At 41.8% G+C, this 20,054-nt stretch overlaps 1 protein-coding gene across 4 annotated transcripts in view; it reads right to left on the bottom strand.

The window, feature by feature from the left end:
* The window catches only part of znf407 (zinc finger protein 407), a 438,369-nt gene extending 422,907 nt beyond the window's left edge, over window positions 1–15,462 (bottom strand). For 3 of the 4 annotated variants that reach the window (XM_078539891.1, XM_078539888.1, XM_078539892.1), the window contains exon 1: window positions 15,369–15,462. The gene's annotated coding sequence lies outside the window, so the exon portion shown is untranslated. Of the gene's footprint in view, window positions 1–11,767; window positions 11,864–15,368 lie in introns of those variants that run through there. The other variant, XM_078539889.1, reaches the window with a different exon arrangement.
* Between the last annotated feature and the right edge of the window lie 4,592 nt (window positions 15,463–20,054).

Genomic DNA, 20,054 nt, shown 5'->3' with positions numbered 1-20,054 from the left:
CAGGAGGCGGCCATTCAGCCAGTTGTATTTGTGCTAGCTCTCTGCAAGAGCAATTCTCCTGGTCCCACTCTCCCACGCTTTCCACTTCGCCCTGCAAGTTTTTCTCTTCACGTAATTATCCAATTTCCTTTTGAAAGCCACCATTGAATCTGCCTCCACCACACTCTCAAGCGATATTTTCCAAATCCTAACCACTCGATTTGTAAAGATTTTTCATCATGTCGCCACTGCTTCTTTTGACAAATTACCTTAAATCAGTCTCCTCTGGTTCTTGATCCTTCCACCAATGGGAACAGTTTTCCCCTACCTACTCTGCCGGACCCTTCATGATATTGAACATCTCTATCAAATCTCTTCTCCAAGGAGAACTGCCCCAGCTTCTCCAATCTACCTACAGAACGCAAGTTCCTCATCCCTAGGGCCATTCTCGTGAATCAGATGAAATAATTTCTGAAGATTAGTTAAAGTAGTTTGCATTGATGGACAGGTTAGTTTTGAACACTTCTCCCTGTCATATATTCAGCAGTTTTCCTCCATTTCAACTGCGACTACACCATCAAAAATACTTCATTGGCTGTAAAGCGCTTTGGGATGTCCTGAGGTTGTGAAAGGCGTGACTGAAATTCAATTTCAATTTTGAAATGGGACAAGGAAAATGCACAAGAAAGTGTCCAAATAAAAACCCTCTGAATCCATTCTGGACAAGTTTTGCAACCCACAGATTTGACAAACTTCAGGGGCATTTTAATAATTTTGGCAAAAACATTAAGTGGAAACACGAAAACTGTAGAAGCAATCCCACTATCTATCGACAAAACCAAAGACACCCCAGTGGGAACAAAAATGCCCCGCGTGTGGGAATGCATGTGTGCGCGCAATGAATATGCCAGTGTCACAGAATAAGCCACACTTAACTTGAAGCGATTTTAAAATCCCAGGCAAAGATACATTTGCCAGCCTATACTTGTTAAGTCTATACAGAAATTTAAGATCCAGCAGACTCAAGTTCTATGGTACAGTAGCTCTCTGAACGCTGTGCATGTTTACAAATATGGTGCATGCCTGACACCTTGTGGCCGGTAATAGATTTAATGTGGCCCACAGCCAAACCACACTTCAAAATAAATACAACATAAAGCCATAGCTGGATAGTCTTTATTAACCTTTGTGATTTTTACAGAAGGACCTCGAAACGAGATTTATTTTCCTCTGTCGTCTGGCTCCTGTAAGTATAATAGCTCAATATGAATAGGAGAAACTATTCACCCCAACAGTACAAAGTGAGCTCCCACATCCTCAAGCTTACTTCCCCTTTGTTAGAATACTTCCAGAAGTCAGTGTGAGCCAAGATGCAATTAGAAGTGAACAAAGCAAAGCAGATATTAATGAGACAGATTAGAGTACCTTCCTCCAATTCCTTGACTGCCTAGGTTTGGGCCCATTCCAACTAGTTTCACGATACCTCATGACCCCATGCCCTGCCCACACCCCCATTCCACCAGCTTGACTATTATTTCTACTGAAAACTTAAAACAAAATGCTGTTTTCACACGAGAAATGGGCAATACTTCCAATAGATTATCTGAATCAGGTCAGCTGCTATTTCCTTACTATCCTGGGCACGTAGGCCCGGATTCTCACTCCCAGACAGGACATTTCCTGATAAAAGCAAAAAAACTGCGGATGCTGGAAATCCAAAACAAAAAACAGAAACAGAAATACCTGGAAAAACTCAGCAGGTCTGGCAGCATCGGCGGAGGAGAGCACAGTTGACGTTTCGAGTCCCCACGACCCTTCAACAGAACAGGACATTTCCTGGCTCCGCCAACCCGGCCTGGGAAAAAGAGGCCCAGGAGGTTGGATTTTCGTTCCGGGGGAGGGACTGCAGGTTGGATTAGAAGTCAGGCCTGCTGTCCTGGAACAAGTGCAGAGGCTGCCAGAGGCTGCAGATGTGGGCTGGGAGGAAGGCCTGCATCTGTGCTCCGGCACTTTGTTGAAGTTATTGAAAAAAAACATAAAACAACCCATCAGCCCTCACTCCCACAGACTCACCATCCCCCATCCATGCCAATCTATGCCACCTCTTGCCCACCACCTACCTCCTATGCCACCCTATCCCCTCTACCCATCTCCTATGGCCCCAATGCCCCCGTGCCACCCTATGTCCCTCTATCCACCCACATGACCCCTCATACCCCCATACCACCCTTTGCCCCTCTACCCGCCCCAGGCCCTTCATACCCCCAATTCCAACCCATACCCCCCCCACTCATCCCTTATAGCCCCTATGCCAACTTAGTGCCAACTCATGCCTACCACCCCTTGCCCTAACCCCTCCATGCCAACTCACCTAGTATCCACCATGGACAAACCTCAGGAGCCATGCTGACATAAAATAGTCTATTGATGGTGTCACTATTTTAAAAAATCTCTGATTGATTAAAAAAAAAATTCCTCCAACTAATCTCTTATGAAAACAAACATTTCACTTAGGTAGCTAATCTCTTATGAATGCAAACATTTCACTCTCTTCAATCTCTTGTGAAAACAAACATTTCTATTTTATATTAAGACAAAGGCAAAATGCTGCGGATGCTGGAAATCTGAAACAAAAACAAAAAATGCTGGAAAAACTCAGCAAGTCTGACAGCATCTGTGGAGAGAAAGACAGAGTTAACGTTTCGAGTTGGTCTGAAGAAGAGTCAGACGGACTCGAAACGTTAACTCTGTCTTTCTCCCCACAGATGCTGTCAGACCAGCTGAGTTTTTCCAGCATTTTTTGTTTTTATTTCTATTTTATAGGGGCTCGGAGCTGTCAATCGAACTGCTCACTTAACAGGCACCCCACTGAGATAATCTTAGGTTGTAAAAATCAGTCATGCAGCACAAATCCTATAATGTTAGTCCTCCTGCTTATGTCAACAGGCAGAGTGAAATTGCAGGCACCAACTATTTTTAAACAGTTTATTTTAAAGTTTAAAGCCCAGCAGAGTTAAATCCTTTGACAGTTCCAATGAGTTTTGGCAGTTATTTGACATTCCCAGTGAATTTAAGCACTTTTTACACACAATCACCTCAACTTTTCACAATCCCAAAGGGCACCTGACCTACCCCAAAGGGTGCCTTACCTCTCTCAAAGGGTACACTGGCTATCCAAACGAACCCACAAGGTTCAAACCTGCTCCTGCCAGGTCTAATCTGCACACTTCAGGTTTAGATACCTATATCACCAAAATCACACGAATGGAGGCAGCTGTTGATTTATACTGGCAGCTGCCTCCAGAGACCACGGATGCGCAATTTAAAACCAGCCCCCATTCCCTCCCTGTGAAAATGGTGGAAGCCAGGGTTGGGGGCGGGATTTCAGATTCGGGCCTCTGCCGGCATTTTCACGTACGTAAGTTCAGGCGCTAGTCCCTCTTCTGAACTCGAGTATGGAGCGGTTCAAGTGAATGGCCTCTTTCTGTGCCATTCTCATAGCACACGTATGTTTAAGAGGAAGCTCGCTAAGTACACGAGGGAAAAAGGAGCAGAAGGATGTGCTGGGAGGATGAGATGGAAAGAGGCGGGAGGAGGCGCACGTGGTGCATAAACACCGGCATGAGGCCATATGGCCTGTTCCTGTGCAAAAACATTCAATGTAATTCCTATATTATCCTATTTCTTGTTTACACATGTCCTAACTGCCCACTCAAACATCAGATTAGGAGATTTATTTTCCCAATACTTACTCGTATTTCCATCGTTCGTATTCCAAGATTCAATTCAGGTGTAAGTAGAAATTAGTATCAGAAAACCACAGAAGAATCCAAACTTGAGCATCAATAAAGTTAATAGTACATCTCCACTTTGTGATAAATGGTCCAGTTTTATTTTAAAAATTGAATTCTCAGGCTGTAGGCATTACTTGCAAGGCCAACATTTATTGCCCATATCCAACTGCCAATTTGAACACAGGTGAGCAACTTACAAGGCTAATTCAGAGGGTAGTCAAGAGTTAACTAGGTTGTTGTGGCTGGCTCCCAGTCCAACAATGCCTCAATTTTAAAATTCTCATCCTTGTTTTCAAATCCCTTCATGACCTCACCCCTCCCTATCACTGTAATCTCCAGCCCCACAACCTTCCAAGATACCTGCGCTCCTCTAATTCTGGCCTCTTGGGCATCCCCAATTTTAATCACACCACTACTGACAGCAATGCCTCGAGTTGCCTGGGCCCTTGTCTCTGGAATTCCCCCCCTAAAGTTCTCCACCTCTCTTTCTTTAAGATTGATATGTATCAATAGGCAAACTTGGTTGAATGTGAATAAGCCCCTCCCTAACTCTGTAAAACTCTCCAGTCCTACAAGTCTTCAAGGTTTCTATGTTCTTCCAATTCTGGCCTATTGTGCAACACACCACTATTGGCGGCTGTAACTTCAGCTGTCTGGGCCCTAAGCTCTAAAGGTCCCTCCCTAAACCTCTCCACTTCTCTGTCCTCCTTTAAGACACTCCTTAATACTTCTTTTGGTCACCTTATGTGGTTCAGTGTCTAATTTTGCTTTTAGAATGCTCCTGTGGAGCGCATTGAAATGCTTTATGATGTTAAAAGGTGCTATATAAATGAAAGTTGTTGTTGTGGTACTGGAATCATAGCCCAATTGGCTAAAAATGGCAGGTTTTCTTCCCTTAAAAGACATTAATGAGCCAGTTGGATTTTTATGACAAACCAACAGCTTCAAAATCACGCTTATGAATAACAGCTTTTGGTTTCCAGGTTTTTATTAAAATTGAGTTCAAATTCTCACACTGCCATGCTGGGATTTGTTCCCTCGAGTATTAGTCCAGGTCTCTGGATTACCAGCCCAGTAACAATAACCACTAGGCTACAGCACCATGCAGTCAATCAGTACCCAGACTGAGATTTCAAAACAATCACCATCCCAAAATTTGGTTATCCAGAGGAACTTTCATCAATTGTCAAAAAATCCTGACTTGAACACACCTTCTCGTACCACAAACGTTTAATAAAGTTTTCAAGAATCCCAACTTTGGTAACCCCTATCTTTCAGAATCAGGATTCTATTTAAACATGAACATCCAAAATTTAAAAGACCATTACTGAAGCGAAGGAGGAGAGAGAAAGCCACAGAACACTGGTACTATTTTCATCCCGGTACCTTTAACATAAGAAATAGGAGCAGCAGTAGGCCATATGGCCCTTTGAGTCTGCTCTGCCATTCAATAAGATCATGGCATACTTCAACCTCAACTCCACTGTTCTGCCCTATCCCTATATCCCTCGACTGCCTTAATGTCCGAAAATCTATTGATCACTGTCTTGAATATACTCAATGACTGACTATCTGGGCGATCCTCCTCATAGGGCAGCCCCCTCATTCTAGGAATCAACCAAAGATCTATATAATTGCTGCAATACTTCCTTACTCTTATAATCCAACACCCTTACAATAAGGGCTAACATACCATTTATGTTCTTAATTGCTTGCTGTACCAACATGCTAATTTTCTGTGATTCATGCACAAGAAAACCAAATCCCTCTGAATACCAACATTTTCTAGTCTCTCCTCTTTAAAAAATATTCCACTTTCCTGTTCTTCCTATCAAAGTGGATCATTTCACGTTTCCCCACATTATATTCCATCTGCCACCTTCTTGCCTAATCATTTAACCAATCTATATCCTATTGCAGACACTTTGCGTCCTCCTCATAGCTTACTTTCCCACCAGCTTCACAACATCGGCAAACTTGGATATATTATACCCAGTCCCCTCAACTAAGTCACTGATACGGATTGTAAATAACTGAGGGCAAATACTGATCCTGGCAGGATCCCACTCATTACAACCTGCCAACCAGAAGACCACCCGTTTATTCCTACTCTCTGTTTTCTGTCTCAATCCATGCTAATATATTACCCCCCACCCCTAATGTGCTGTAACAACCTCTAGTTTGCCACCTTATTCAGAGCTTTTCGAAAATCCAAATATACTACAACATCTACTGGTTCCCCTTATCTACCCTACTAGTTACAGCCTCAAAAAACGCTAGTACGATGGGACACAGAATATCCTGCTACTACATCAACCCAATCTACGTTTTTGTTTTAAATCTTAAATTGCACAAGGCTACATGGATCCAATCCCAAAATGCTCGTAAATCAACACTTTTAATACTGAACCAGCTCAGGAAAGCTGGCAAAGATATATTTCTGGTATGACGATAATCCAGTCTGGAATACCAATTACGCTCCTATAAGTCTCTGATAATCTCCAACAATAATCGTCTCCATACAACCAAAAAAGATGCCAGGACAACCGCTCTGAGCTGAGAGATGTAAAATAACAGAGGAGATTCAAATTTACCATGCTATCAGGATCGCTCAATGATTCAAATTTCAATCGGTTTCATTATTTCAATTCTGTGTTGAGACTTTACTAAAAAGTAGCACTCTCCCCAAACTCTCCGAATCCCAACTCCATTTAAACACTCAAGCCTGACTCCCACTCTCTTGGGAATATCTGTAATGTTCAGATTGAATATAGCAGAATATAATATCGATGTACCTCATGAGCTTTTCTGCGAAGGAGGAGTATTCAGACACTCCATTTCAAAACAAAGCTTCTGCAAAGTGAACACTAGAATAGGTTATGCTTTGTAAATAGCCACTCACTAGCTCTGGCGTTCTTCCAGGGAAAGGTGTTAGAACAACAATTTGCATTTGTACAACGCCTTTAACACAGTAAAATGTCCCAAGGTGTTTCACAGGAAGGTTATTAAACAAAACTTGACACCGAGTCACATAAGGAGGTGATCAAAAGCTTGGCCAAAGAGGTAGATTTTAAAGAATGTGTTAAAAGAAGAGAGGTGGAAAGGTGTAGGGAAGGAGCTCCAAAGCTTGGTGCAGATGCAGCTAAAGGCACATTCTCCAATGGTGGAGCAATTCAAATCAGGGATTCACAAGAGAATTCTGATAAAAGGTCATTGACTTGAAACATTAACTCTGTTTCTCTCTCCACAGAATGCTGCCTGGCCTGCTGAATATTCACAGCATTTTGTTTTTATTTTAGATTCCCAGCATCCGCAATGTTTTACTTAAGCATTAATTGCTCACCAGCTAATCTGTTGATGGTGTTCCAAGATTTCATTATAACATTTAAGTAGCAATTTGATTCATTCCTAACATACCACTGGTGACCATCTCTTTTTCAATCTCATCAATCCACATTAAAATCAAACTCGGGTCCAAAAGTTCAAAAATTATAGCACTCCAACCAACTTTGCAAAGTTCTCATTAAGTATAAATCATGCCTCGGAATAGAAAAAAACGGAAGTGCCGAGAGAACTCAACTCTTAGCCAGAAGTTTGGACTTTGAATCGCAATCAAATATACTTGCTTAAATCAGGTGGTTTTCTTCCCCTCCCAATTCTCAGGTGGGAGCAACAGTGGAATGTACCTTTGGGGTCAGTAGTGGAGAGAGCGAGCTGACCAAGACCTACGCCCCAAGCTCTGGCATTCCCTCCCTACACCTCTCCGCCTCACTTTCCTCCTTTAAGACACTCATTAAAACCTGCCTCTTTGACCAAGCTTTTAGTCATCTGACCCAATATCGCCTCATGTGGCTCTGTGTCATACTTTGGTTTATAATGCTCCTGTGAAGCACCCGTGGGGCTTATTATGTTAAGAGCGCAATATAAATATAAGTAAAACCAGAAAATGCTGGAAAAACTCAGCAGGTCTGGGAGCATCTGTGGAGAGAGAAACAGAGTTAACGTTTCGAGTCCAATATGACTCTACTTTGTGACGGAGTTGTGGAACAGATGCTGTCAGACCTGCTGAGTTCTTCCAGCACGTTCTGTTTTTATTTCAGATCTCCAGCATCTGCAGTATTTGTGTTTTTATCTAAGTTGTTGTTGTTGTTGTTGACCTCATTACATCCATATTCATTCGTCAAAACTGACTAATTCGAAATAGTTTGACAAAGCAATTCATGGGTCCCAAAATATTGATGCAAATTTTATATTACATTTAAATGCAATGACTTAGATAATTCAAAGAGCAGTAAAAGAGCAGGGGTGATATTTGTCACTGCATGTGTCAGCATGGCTCATTTGTAGCACTCTAGGCCCAAGTCAGAAGAGCTTACATTTATATAAGTTCCCCCTGTGACCTCAGGAATGTCCCAAGCTGTTTCACAGCCAAGTGAGGTATTTCTGAAGCGTGGTCCCCGCTCTAACGTGGGGAAATTCAGTTGCCAGCTCGTGCACAGAAAGTTCCTATAAGCAATGGAACAAATAAACAAGATGATCTATTCAGTGGTGTTGGTTAAGGAAATATGTTGACCCAGTATGCTCAAGGAACTCCCTTGCTTTTCTTTGAAGAGTGCCATGGGACCGTTCAACAAACTTACTCTGGCAGATACAAATCAGATACAAAATGATATTTGCACTTCAGCTAATTTCAAAATAGATGTGTTTTGATAACAGATGGAGGGGGGGAGAAAAGTACTGTCCAAATTGACCCATCGAGTCTGCTCCGCCATTCAATGAGATCATGGCTGATCTGATAATCCTCAACTCCACTTTCCTGCCTTTTCCCCCATAACCCTTGATTTCCTTATTGATTAAAAATCTATCCCTCTCAGCCTTGAATATACTTAATGACCCAGCTTCTACAGTCCTCTGCGGTAAAGAATTCCACAGATTGACTACCCACAGAGAAGAAATTCCTCCTCATCTCTGTTTTAAATGAATGACCCCTTACTCTGAGATTATGCCCTCTGGTCCTAGGCTCTCCCACAAGGGGAAACAACCTCTCAGCATCTACCCTGTCAACTCTTATGTGTTTCAATAAGGTCGCCTCTCATTCTTCTAAACTCCAATGAGTACAGGCTCAACCTACCCAACCTGTCCTCATAAGAAAATCCCTCCCTACCTGGGATCAACCTAGTGAACCTTCTCTGGATTGTCTCCAATGCCAGTATATCTTCCCTTAGATAAGGGGACCAAAATTGTTCACAGTATTCTAGGTGTGGTCTAATTAGTGCCTTGTATAGTTTTACCAAGACTTCCCCATTTTTATACTCCATTCCCTCAGCTCCTCTATTCTTCCTGCCAAAGTGCATAACCTCACATTTTCCCACATTATGTTCCATCTGCCACTTGTTTGCCCACTCATTTAACCTACCTATATCCCTCTGTAGACTCCCTGTGTCATCCTCACCACTTGCTTACCCATCTATTTTTGCATCATCCGCAAATTTGGCAATAGTACATTCACTTCTCTCATCTAAGTCATTAATATATATTGTAAATAATTAAGGCCCCAGCACTGATCCTTGTGGCACTTCACTAGTTACAGGTTGCCATCCTAAAAATGCCCCCCTTATCCCAACTCTCTATTAGGTAGCCAATCCTCTAACCATGCTAATATGCGACTCCCAACACCAAGTGCTCTTATCCAAGCTGACCGTCCCAGTGCTAGAACTGAAGGAGTGCTGCACTGCCAGAGGTGCAGTCTTTCAGAAGCGGTGTTAAAACGTTTGACCTCCCAGGTGAACATAAGAGATGCCATGGCAATATTCCAAAGAAGAGCAGCAAGGTTCTCCCTGGAATCCTGGCCAATACGTAGCCCTCAACAAACACCATTAAAACAGATGATCTGCTGATTTTTCATATTGCTGTTTATGGGAGCTTGCTGTGCATCATCCTATATTACAACAGTGGCCATATTTCAAAAAGAACTTCATTGGCTGTAAAACACTTTGGGACATCCAAAAAGTCTTTCTGTCCTCATGGTTTCTTTAAATATCTCATGCCTGACTTTAGGCCACCATTTAAAATAGCAAGTTTCATTGTCATGCTCGTATTTGATGAATCAGTTAGGCAAGAGCTGAAACGATCTCCCTGCTCATTTTTCTTTCTAGCACCATCCCTTATGAAGCGAATCAGGATTTTGCAGCTGCTGTCAATTTTAAGAACAGTGCTGTTTGTGTCTACACATTGTTTACCACTTGCTTCCTGCCTGTCACTTCCTTAGCTTTAATCTCTGAGCTGCAGAAGAAACTATCCTTGCAACATGGGCTGGTGTTGCAGCTCGAAGAATCAATTGTTTCAAACACCTTCTAAATCTCCCATCGGCACAGTTCCAAGTCATGCAGCAAAACGCTGCAACCATTTCAAACTGCAAATCAAATAATGAAGAATTTGCATTGAATTTATCCAACACTTCTCAAGGAAAGTGCTGCATATGGTGACACGCAGCCAGGAAGCAGATGAGTGGGTAATCCCACCAATCACCTGGAACCTGCAATGCCATAAGGGACTGAGATTGATTTTACGCACATCAATTTGCATTGTGTAACTGTCCTCCACCCACTGCATTTTGCAGGAGAAATTACCCAGCTTTTATTGGAAGACATTGCTGTAGTTTCAGTCATGAGTTTTGGTGCTGCAGTCCATCGAGACTCATTTTAAACAGACTTTGCATGTTTCACTGTTTGCTGTAAAATAAACTGCATGTTGAGTCCGGTTGTAAATCCTGCCCCATATCCAACTCACTGTCTGACAGTGGTGTCAATAGACCGCCCCTCCCATTATAACTTTATTATGGGGTGACCAGCACATTTTCTGTAACCCATGAGCCACACTATATGCAGAAACAGGTGTGACAATACTGGCACTTAGCAAGGTGGCACCAGGTTGTTTGCTTTCTTTTCATTTAGCTAGCACAGGATCTTGTGGAGGATTCAACACTGACACAATCGTTGACATGGACATCAATAATGAGAGAATTAGCTTTCTGCCCAAGTATGAATTATTTGACAGCCCTGGCTCCGCAGGTAGTACTCTCACCTCAGAATTAGAAAGGTTCAAGTCTTTTTAAGGGGACACAGTAGCGTGGTGGTAATGTCACTGGGCTAATAATCCAGAGACCCAGGCTAATGATCTGGGGACATGGGTTCATATTCCACCAGGGCAGCTGGTGCAATTTAAAATTCAATTAATAAATACGGAATTGAGTCTCGGTAACGGTGACCATGAAACTATCACTGATTGTCATAAAAACCCATCCGGTTCACTAATGTCCTTTAGGGAAGGAAATCTGCTATCCTTACCTGGTCTGGCCTACATGTGACTCCAGACCCACAGCGATGTGGTTGACTCTTAGCTGCCCTCTGAAATGGCCGAGCAAGCCGTGCAGTTCAAGAGCAATTGGGGATGGGCAACAAATGCTGGTTGGCCTTGCCAACAACACCCACACCTCACGAAAAAAAGTTTACAAATCTCCAGAGAATTGAGCGCAGAACTTAGGCTGACATTTCTAGGGCAGTACCGACGGGATGCTGCACTGTCAAAGCTGTCAACTTTCAGATGAGACATTAAACCGAGGCTCCATCTGCCTTCTCAGGTGGTTGCATAAGAATCACATGGCACTAATTCGAAGAATAGCAGGGAAGCTCTTCCTTGTGGCCTGGACAATATTTAACCTGTTTTTGTGATTTTGATTGAGGGACATCTGGTTATTATCACATTGCTGTTTTTGGGAGCTTGCTGTGTGCAAATTAATTGCTGCATTTCTTGTGTTGCAACAATGACTACACTGCAAAAGTACTTCATTGGTATATCGCACTTTGGGATGTCCAGAGATCTTGAATGGTGCTATATACAAATATAATTATTGCACTGATACAAGACTAACTTTCCTTGTGAAACCTTTCCTTCAAAATGTAATATAATGTCATACTGATCTTGATGAAACCTACCTCTTTGGCCAAGCTTTTGGTCACCTGTCCTAGCATAGCTCGCTGCTGAATCTGTCTGATGTACAATCCTGCGAAGCACCTTGGAACATTTTTACTACGTAAAAGAGGTGCTATGTCAACAAAAATTGTTGTTTTTTTAACAGTTTGTCAAAGGTTACATTGGCAACCAAAGCTGTTCTGTGGCTGGGCATTATGCAACTGTAGCCTTAACCTCAGGGCCTAGAGGGTGGAGGCTAGTCTGATACATGGCTTTTTTTTTCTTTCCTTCCCCCAGCTAGAAACAGATAATTTCATAGATATAATATTGCAGGAAATATTCTGCAGATATGCAACATTCAAAAAATGTGACAATAGTGAAGATACATCTCATTACATCCCTCTGTAACACTACCTTACATTGACTTAAGATCGGTTCTTCTGTGGTGCCAAAATTAACTTCCTACCTAGTTCTTAGGTCAATCATACTCTATCACTATCAGGGAAGACTGAACAGGCTGAGGCTGTTTTCTCTAAAAAAAGAGAAAGTCGAGGGGATGACCTGGTAGAGGTCTTTCAAATTATGGAAGGGTTCAATAAGGTAGACATAGAAAAGATGTTTCCACTTGTGCAAGGAGTCTAAAATGAAAGGTCAAAGACATAAGATAGTCGCTAATGAATCCATTATGGAATTCAGGAGAAACTTCTTTACCAAGAGGCGAGAATGTGGAACCCACTAGCCATAAGTGGCAGTTTTTATTTTTTATTCATTCACAGGATTTGGGTGTCACTGGCTAGGCCAGTATTTATTGCCCATCCCAAATTGCCCTTGAGAAGGTGAGCCACTTTCTTGAACTGCTGTAGTCCACGTGGTGTAGGTACACCCACAGTGCTAACAGGAAGGAAGTTCTAAGATTTTAAGCCAGAGGCAGTGAAGGAACGGTGACATATTCCCAAGTCAGGACGGTGTGTGCTTTGGAGGGGAACTTCCAGGTGGTGGGGTTCCCATGCAGTTGCTGCCCTTGTCCTTCTAGGTGGTAGAGGTAGGAGGTTTGGAAGGTGCTGTAGCAGGAGCCTTGGTGAGTTGCTGCACCACATCTTGTAGATGGTACACATTGCTGCCACTGTGCATCGGTGGTGGAGGGAGTGAATGTTGAAGATGGTGGATGTGGTGCCAATCAAGTGGGCTGCTTTGTCCTGGATGGTGTCAAGCTTCTTGAGTGTTGTTGGAGCTGCACTCATCCAAGCAAATAGTTGAGGCGAATAGGGTAGATACATTGAAGGGGAAGCTATTAAACATATGAGGGGAAAGTAACAAAATTGAAAGCATCCATACCTTAAACTCACTATAAAGGCCTAAATAGTTACTGTAAAAATTTGAATGAAATATTTTTTAAAAATGAAACAAATATTTTAAACATCATGTGTTCTGACTTATTCAATTTGTTTCCCACAATCTGCAGGATTGGATATGAGACAGGTTCGACATAACCACTCAGCATTGGTCATTAAGAATGGCCATTTTAATATTAGATTCTGCCTCTCAAAAAGGTATTAAAGAATTGAAGAATTAAAGGCTGTCACGGTTCACAGGATACTTTCAAGCTACTCAACTTCTGTTTCAATTGTTTCAGCACCTGAACCCCTCAATTGCAAAGATACCTTGAAATTCTCTTCCAAGGTACTGTTCTTTCTATGACATGACCATCTGAAAATAACATCTGCAGATCCCGCACAGTTATGGTTCAGCTTTTATTTTGGTGCATCCAACATTCAGAACATCAAACATTTCTGCAAATACTATGTTCAACTGGAAAGAAACTGGAATTGATGGCTTTATATGGTAAGATTTTGATGTGTCTCTCGAATACTGGGAAAAACTTGAATTTTTAAAAAGCACAGTCTGACAAAAGCTGGCAGGTATATCAGCACGAGGGAATCAAGCTTTCAGAAAAAACAAAATTGGAAGGCAATACATTTGCAAGTCTTACGAATGAATTTTGGATTTTTTTTCCCCCAAGCTTCACTATGCGCATCTTTCCACAGGTGCAAGCTTCATTCAAAAAAAAAATCATAGAATGACACATTCTAATATTCTATACATTCTAATGATACAACACAGGAGGCCATTCGGCTCACTGTGCCTCTGCCAGCTCTTTGTAAGAGCTATCTAATTAGTGCCACCCCCTGCTCTTTCCTCATAGCTCTGCAAATGCAAATATTTACCCAATTCCCTTCTGAAAGTTACTACTGAACATGCTTCCACCAGGCAGTATGTTCCAGATCATAACTCACTGCATTTAAAAAAAAACTCATCTGCTTCTTTTGCTAATTACCTTAAATGAGTTTTCTCTGGTTGCTAAATCTCCTGCCAGTGGAAAGTTACTCTAGTTACTCATCTAAACCCTTATCATTTTGAACAAACTTCCTTATCTACTTTGATGAGAACAATGCCAGCTTTTCTAATCTCTCCACATAACTTAAGTCCCACACCCCAACACTTACATTTATCTGTGCAAAGCAGGTTTTGAAATGCTGGGCCTAATCACAAGAAAGTTAGAATTCCAACAAACTAGATGATATATTGTTTTTGTTGGTTTACTATTATTCACATCATCGGTTACAAAAAAACCCTCACGCATTCAAATTCCAAGTCTTGGAAATTTGTTTTTTTCCCCCTAAAAATGGTTTCCTTGCGTCACCACCCCCACACTAATTTCAAAGTATTCTGGAGGGAATTAACTTTCCGTAAAAACAAAGGCTCACAAATGAAGACTTCCCAGAAGTGTACTTATTAAGAAAGCTGCCAAACTTCTGAAAAGAGTTGACGAAAACTTTTAACAATGCAACATAAACTACCAATTTTTTTCTTAAAACAACTTTTAGTTAAAATATTTTTTAAAAAGCTGACAAAAGAGAAACAGCTGTTAATTCCATCCAGAAATTTCTGGAGGCAAAACTGGTCCGTTTTTTAAAATGCAAACAAAAAATGTCTCAATAAAAGGTGCCAACAATATACTTTCATATGAAGCTTGGACGCAAAAAGAGCATTCTTACTGCACTCAAAATATTTTCTCTGGTAATGGCAAAAGGAAAGTTTGTATAAGTAAATTTATATAAATTGTATGGATATAAATGTTTGTATAAAATATATATTTATATAAACAGAAGTTGTGGTTTGTGGTAGCTACAAAACTGCAGGTTTTATCAGTGAGCAACGTCAAGTCGCCACTACTTCCTCGTTCCGGGTCGCCTGCCAGTTTCTCACTCACCCATTGGATTGAGGGCATTGTGACGTAGACTCAGTGACAGGGAGGAGAGCCAATCGGAATGCAGTGCTGCCCACACTGCGGGAGGCGCAGAGACCAATCGGGGGACATAGGGGGGCGGGATCTGTGCTCCCGGCCCCGCCTACCAGCCCAGGCCGATCCCAGAAACTGCCACTCGCTTTGGCCGTTGGAACGACGGCAGCGCGGAGGCCCAAAAAGCCTCGGGACAGCGGCGCCCGCTGCGTCCTCGCTTCGCGGCCCCGCAAAGCCATAACGCGGAGGCTGCTGTGTTCCTGACCGCCTCGGGAGCCCAGCCGGGCAACGGGGGTCGGGTTAGTACCGTTGGTTAGACGTACCTGTGCGCGAAAACGTAGCGACCGCTCACCATGTACTTAGTCACAAGTGGCCTGCCGTAGCAGCAAGTCGGCGTCGCTGAGAAGGAGGCTGATGATGCGGGTCACATGATCTGCAGAGCCCCCCCCCCCCCCACGTGACCCGGAGCACGTGCTCCTGATGCTTGGGTTCGACTGCGAGAGTTCCAAATGGTCAATGGCCATGTCCACTGGGCAACTTTGTCCCAGTCTCGTTTAATACAATCTATTAAACTGTTGGAATAATAATATTCCCCTTGTATATTGCCATCTATTTAAGAATTGGAATAATAATATTGCTCTAGTTTATAATCATCTATTAAACTATTGAAATAATATTGTTCTAGTTTATAATCATCTATTAAACTATTGAAATAATAATATTGCTCTAGTTTATAATTTATTAAACTATTGGTACTAATAATATTGCTCTAGTTTATAATAATCTAAACTTGGAATAATAATATTGCTCTAGTTTATAATCATCTATTAAACTATTGAAATAATAACATTGTTCTAGTTTATAATCATCTATTAAACTACTGAAATAATATTGTTCTAGTTTATAATCTTCTATTAAACTATTGAAATAATAATATTGTTCTAGTTTATAATAATCTATTAAACTATTGAAATAATATTGCTCTAGTTTATAATTTATTAAACTATTGGTACTAATAATATTGTTCTAATTTATAATAATCTAAACTTGGAATAATAATATTGCTCTAGTTTATAATAATCTATTAAACTATTGGAACAATAATATTGCTCTAGTTTATTGTAACCTATTAAACTACATCCCTTCATCCCAGGGATGAGTCTAGTGAACCTTCATTACACTCCTTCCAAGGCAAATATGTCCTTCCTTAGATAAGAGGACCAATACTGTACACAGTCCTCTAGGTGTAGTCTCACCAAGGCATTGTACAACAGCAGTAAAACTTTTTCACTCTTAAACTCTAATTCCATTGTAATAAAGGTTGACATACCATTTGCTTTCCTAATTATTGCTGTATCTGCATATTAACTATCCACAACTTAAGTACAAAGACACCCAAGTCACTTTGAATACCAACATTTCCCATTGGTCGTAGCTGGCTTGTATCTTAACTCAATTTAACAATTTTATTCTATAACCCAGGGCTGGCACAAGGTTATTTGCCACCCCAGGTGAACCTTCAGCCTGTGACTTCCAGTCACAGTCATTAATAGAAATAATGCGAGAATATTTTCAGTAAACCTGAAAAACAAATCACTGACCCGATCAGCGGTAAAGCGTTTCAAAGCCCCACTCCCACCCAACACAGTCGAATGCTCCTTGTGCCAGACCCCTCAATGAAGCTCAAACCTCACCAATTCCAACGAAGACCACCAAAACCCCAGCCAATCGGAGGAGGTTTGGATTTGATTGGGCAGCGCTGTGGTGGATGTGATGCTTGGCAATGCTTCATGATGATGGGAGTTGGAGTTTCTTTCCCTTTGGTTTCTGATGATGAATTGTGGGACAGATGTGTTTAAAACGTTGGTTTTCAGTTCCGATTATTTTAAAATGCCGGCAGTTTTTTGCCATCCAGTCCCTCCCCCTCTCAATTTGTGCTGCCCTAGGCAAGAACCTAGTTTGCCGAGTGGCTAAGGCAGCCCTGCTATGACCCTTAATATCCTTGCCTAAGAATATCGATCAATCTCAGTTTTCAAATTTCCAATTGGTCCCCAGCCTGAACAGGTTTTTGCTGGGGAGGGGGGAGAATTCCAGATTTCCACTACCCTTTATATGAAGAAATGCTTCCTGACAGCACCCTTGAACAGCCTAGCTTTAATTTTAACATTCTGCCCCCTTGTTCTGGACTCCCATCTCCAGAGGATGAAAGCAAAAAACTGCGGATGCTGGAAATCTGAAATGAGAACAGAAAATGCTGGAAAAAACTCAGCAGGTCTGGCAGCATCTGTGGAGAAAGAAACAGAGTTCACATCTCGAGTCTCTATGGGGCTTTCAGTGGGGTAATGACAGTGAACATTGACAGTGTTGCTGCCATCCCTACTGTAAAACAATCACCCATTAGTTCTTTCATAAGATTTCACCTCTTGCACAAAGATACTAGAGATTTTTTTTTCCCAAAGAGTAAAGGTTTATCAAGAAGTTACAACATAAGTAATCATGACATTATTACTTGAGGACCCTTGAGGCCTCCTATTTCACCACCTCCCAGGCCCAGCAGCCATCTGCTGACCACTGCAGATCTCACAACAGAGCAGATACAAGGACTAGATGATAGGAACACTCTCCATGCCACCATCCCCTAACATGAACTAATAAAAGGAAAAAGACTTGCATTTATATAGTGACTTTCACAACCACCAGACATCCGAATGTGCTTTACAGTCAAGGAAGTGTAGTCACTGTTGTAACGTAGGAAACACAGCGGCCAGTTTTGTGCACAGCAAGCTCCCACGAACAGCAACGTGATAATGACCAGATAATGTTTTTTTGTGATGTTGATTGAGGAATAAATATTGGCCAGGGCTCTGGGGATAACTCCCTTGCTCTTCTTCAAGGTAGCACTGTGGGACCTTTTACATCCAGCTGAGAGGGTGTGAGTTTAACATCTCAGCTGAAAGACAACACCTTTGTCAATGCAGCGTTCCCCCAGTACTACACTGGAGTGTCAGCCTTGATTTCTGTGCTCAAGTCTTGGAGTGGGACTTAACCCACCGTCTTCTGACTCAGAGGCAAGAGTGCTACCCACTGCGTCCCAGCTGGCATGACAAGATAAGATGTCTCAATGTGGGGAAGTCAGCAAGGGTGCAATAACTAAACAAGGTTTAGGCAATCTTTAGCTGAATGCTATGCTGTTGTTGTTCATATTTAATGGATAACCTTTTCTACAGGAAGCCATAAAAGTGTTTTCTTACATGGGGAATGATTTGTGTATATCCAGCGCCTTCTGTTTCAGTGTCAGATCCTCAACCTTTGCAGTACTTTTCTTTTAGTTGGAACCTTCAAATACCATTAGAACGACATTAAGGTAAAGGCAAAATACTGCGGATGCTGGAAACCTGAAACAAAAACAGAAAAATACTGGAAAAACTCAGCAGGTCTGATAGCATCTGTGGAGAGAAAGACAGAGTTAACGTTTCGAGTCCGTACGGTTCTGAAGAAGAGTCATACGGACTCGAAACGTTAACTCTGTCTTTCTCTCCACAGATGCTATCAGACCTGCTGAGTTTTTCCTGCATTTTTTTGCCTCTGATTAGAATGACATTGTCTTTCACCCACGCTGACCCACATCTCACAACTCAATTTGTTTCTTTCAAACATTCACATTCACGTTCTTAAGGCAGAGATGAGGAGAATTTTTTTCTCTCAGAGGGTCATGAGCTTTTGGAACTCTCTTCCTCAAAAGGCAGTGGAAGCAGAGTCTTTGAATGTTTTTAAGACAGAGCTAGATAGATTTTGATTAGCAAGGGGCTGAAAGGTTATTGGGAGGTAGGTGGGAATGGGCAGTTGAGGTTACAGTCAGATCAGCCATGATCTTACTGAATGGGGGAGCAGGCTCGAGGGGCCGAGTGGCCTACTCCTGCTCCTAATTCGTATGTTCATATGTTTGTATTCACGATGTAGGCTGCTTTTCATTTATAAAGCTGTAGATCTCATGATCCTTCCAACTCAGTTGTTCTTCCCCAGAATGTGACTGCACTGCTATTCAGTTATTTTATTCTTTAATCAAAGCTGCTGACCAGAGAGTATAGCCACACCGAATCATACAGCACAGAAGAAGGCCATTCAGCTATCATCCCTGTGTCGGCTCTTTGAGAGAACTTTCCAACTAGTCCCTTTTCCCTGTAACCCTGCCAATGTTACCTTTTCATGTAGTTATCAGATTCTCTTTTGAAAGTTCCGATTGAATCTGCTTCCACCGCACTTTCAGGCAGCACGTTCCAGATTCCAAGTTGCTGAGTTAAAAAGTTCTAATTTCCCTCTCTCTGGTTCTTTTGCTAATTATCTTATATCTGTGTCCTCTGGTTTCTGACTCTCCTGCCAGAGGAAACGGTTTCTCTTTACTTACTCTATCAAAACCCTTCATCTTTTTGAACACCTCCATTAAATCTCCTCTTGAATCTCTTTCTTTGTTCTAATCCCAGTCCCAGCCTCTCCACTTATAAGCCCAGATCAAGCAGGCGTCCCTTCCTCAAGGACATTAGTGAACCAGTTGGGTTCTCACAACAATTCAACAGCTTAATGGTCACTTTTACTCTTACCAGATTTTTTAAAATGTAATTGTATCTACCTGATTGTTTGAGTATGATTGAATGCTTCATCTGTTCAGGATACTTTACAATGTGGACACTGGATAGGTTTGTTCACATGGTGATGATCTTCACATAACAAAAACCAAGTCAGTCGACCAGGTGAGCAATATTTGGATTTTTGACTCTGGATTCTGGGGACAACCAAGATGCCACAGACTTGAAATGATACAATAGGACACTAGCAAACACTTACTCTACTAATCCAGTGCAAGTGATTGATTACCCGTTTAAAATAAGTTGCTTCACGTTAATACAGAGAGAAGAATTTCAGATAGTGTTCAAAATCCAAGATTCCTCCTGCGTAATTGCAAAGCTTATGACTTATAAACCCCTGAAATGCTAAAGTATTGCAAATTAAAA

The sequence above is a fragment of the Cetorhinus maximus genome, chromosome 4 (genome assembly GCF_964194155.1).
Source record: "Cetorhinus maximus chromosome 4, sCetMax3.hap1.1, whole genome shotgun sequence".
NCBI classification, from domain to species: domain Eukaryota; kingdom Metazoa; phylum Chordata; class Chondrichthyes; order Lamniformes; family Cetorhinidae; genus Cetorhinus; species Cetorhinus maximus.
This window is presented reverse-complemented; position numbering and strand designations above follow the sequence as displayed.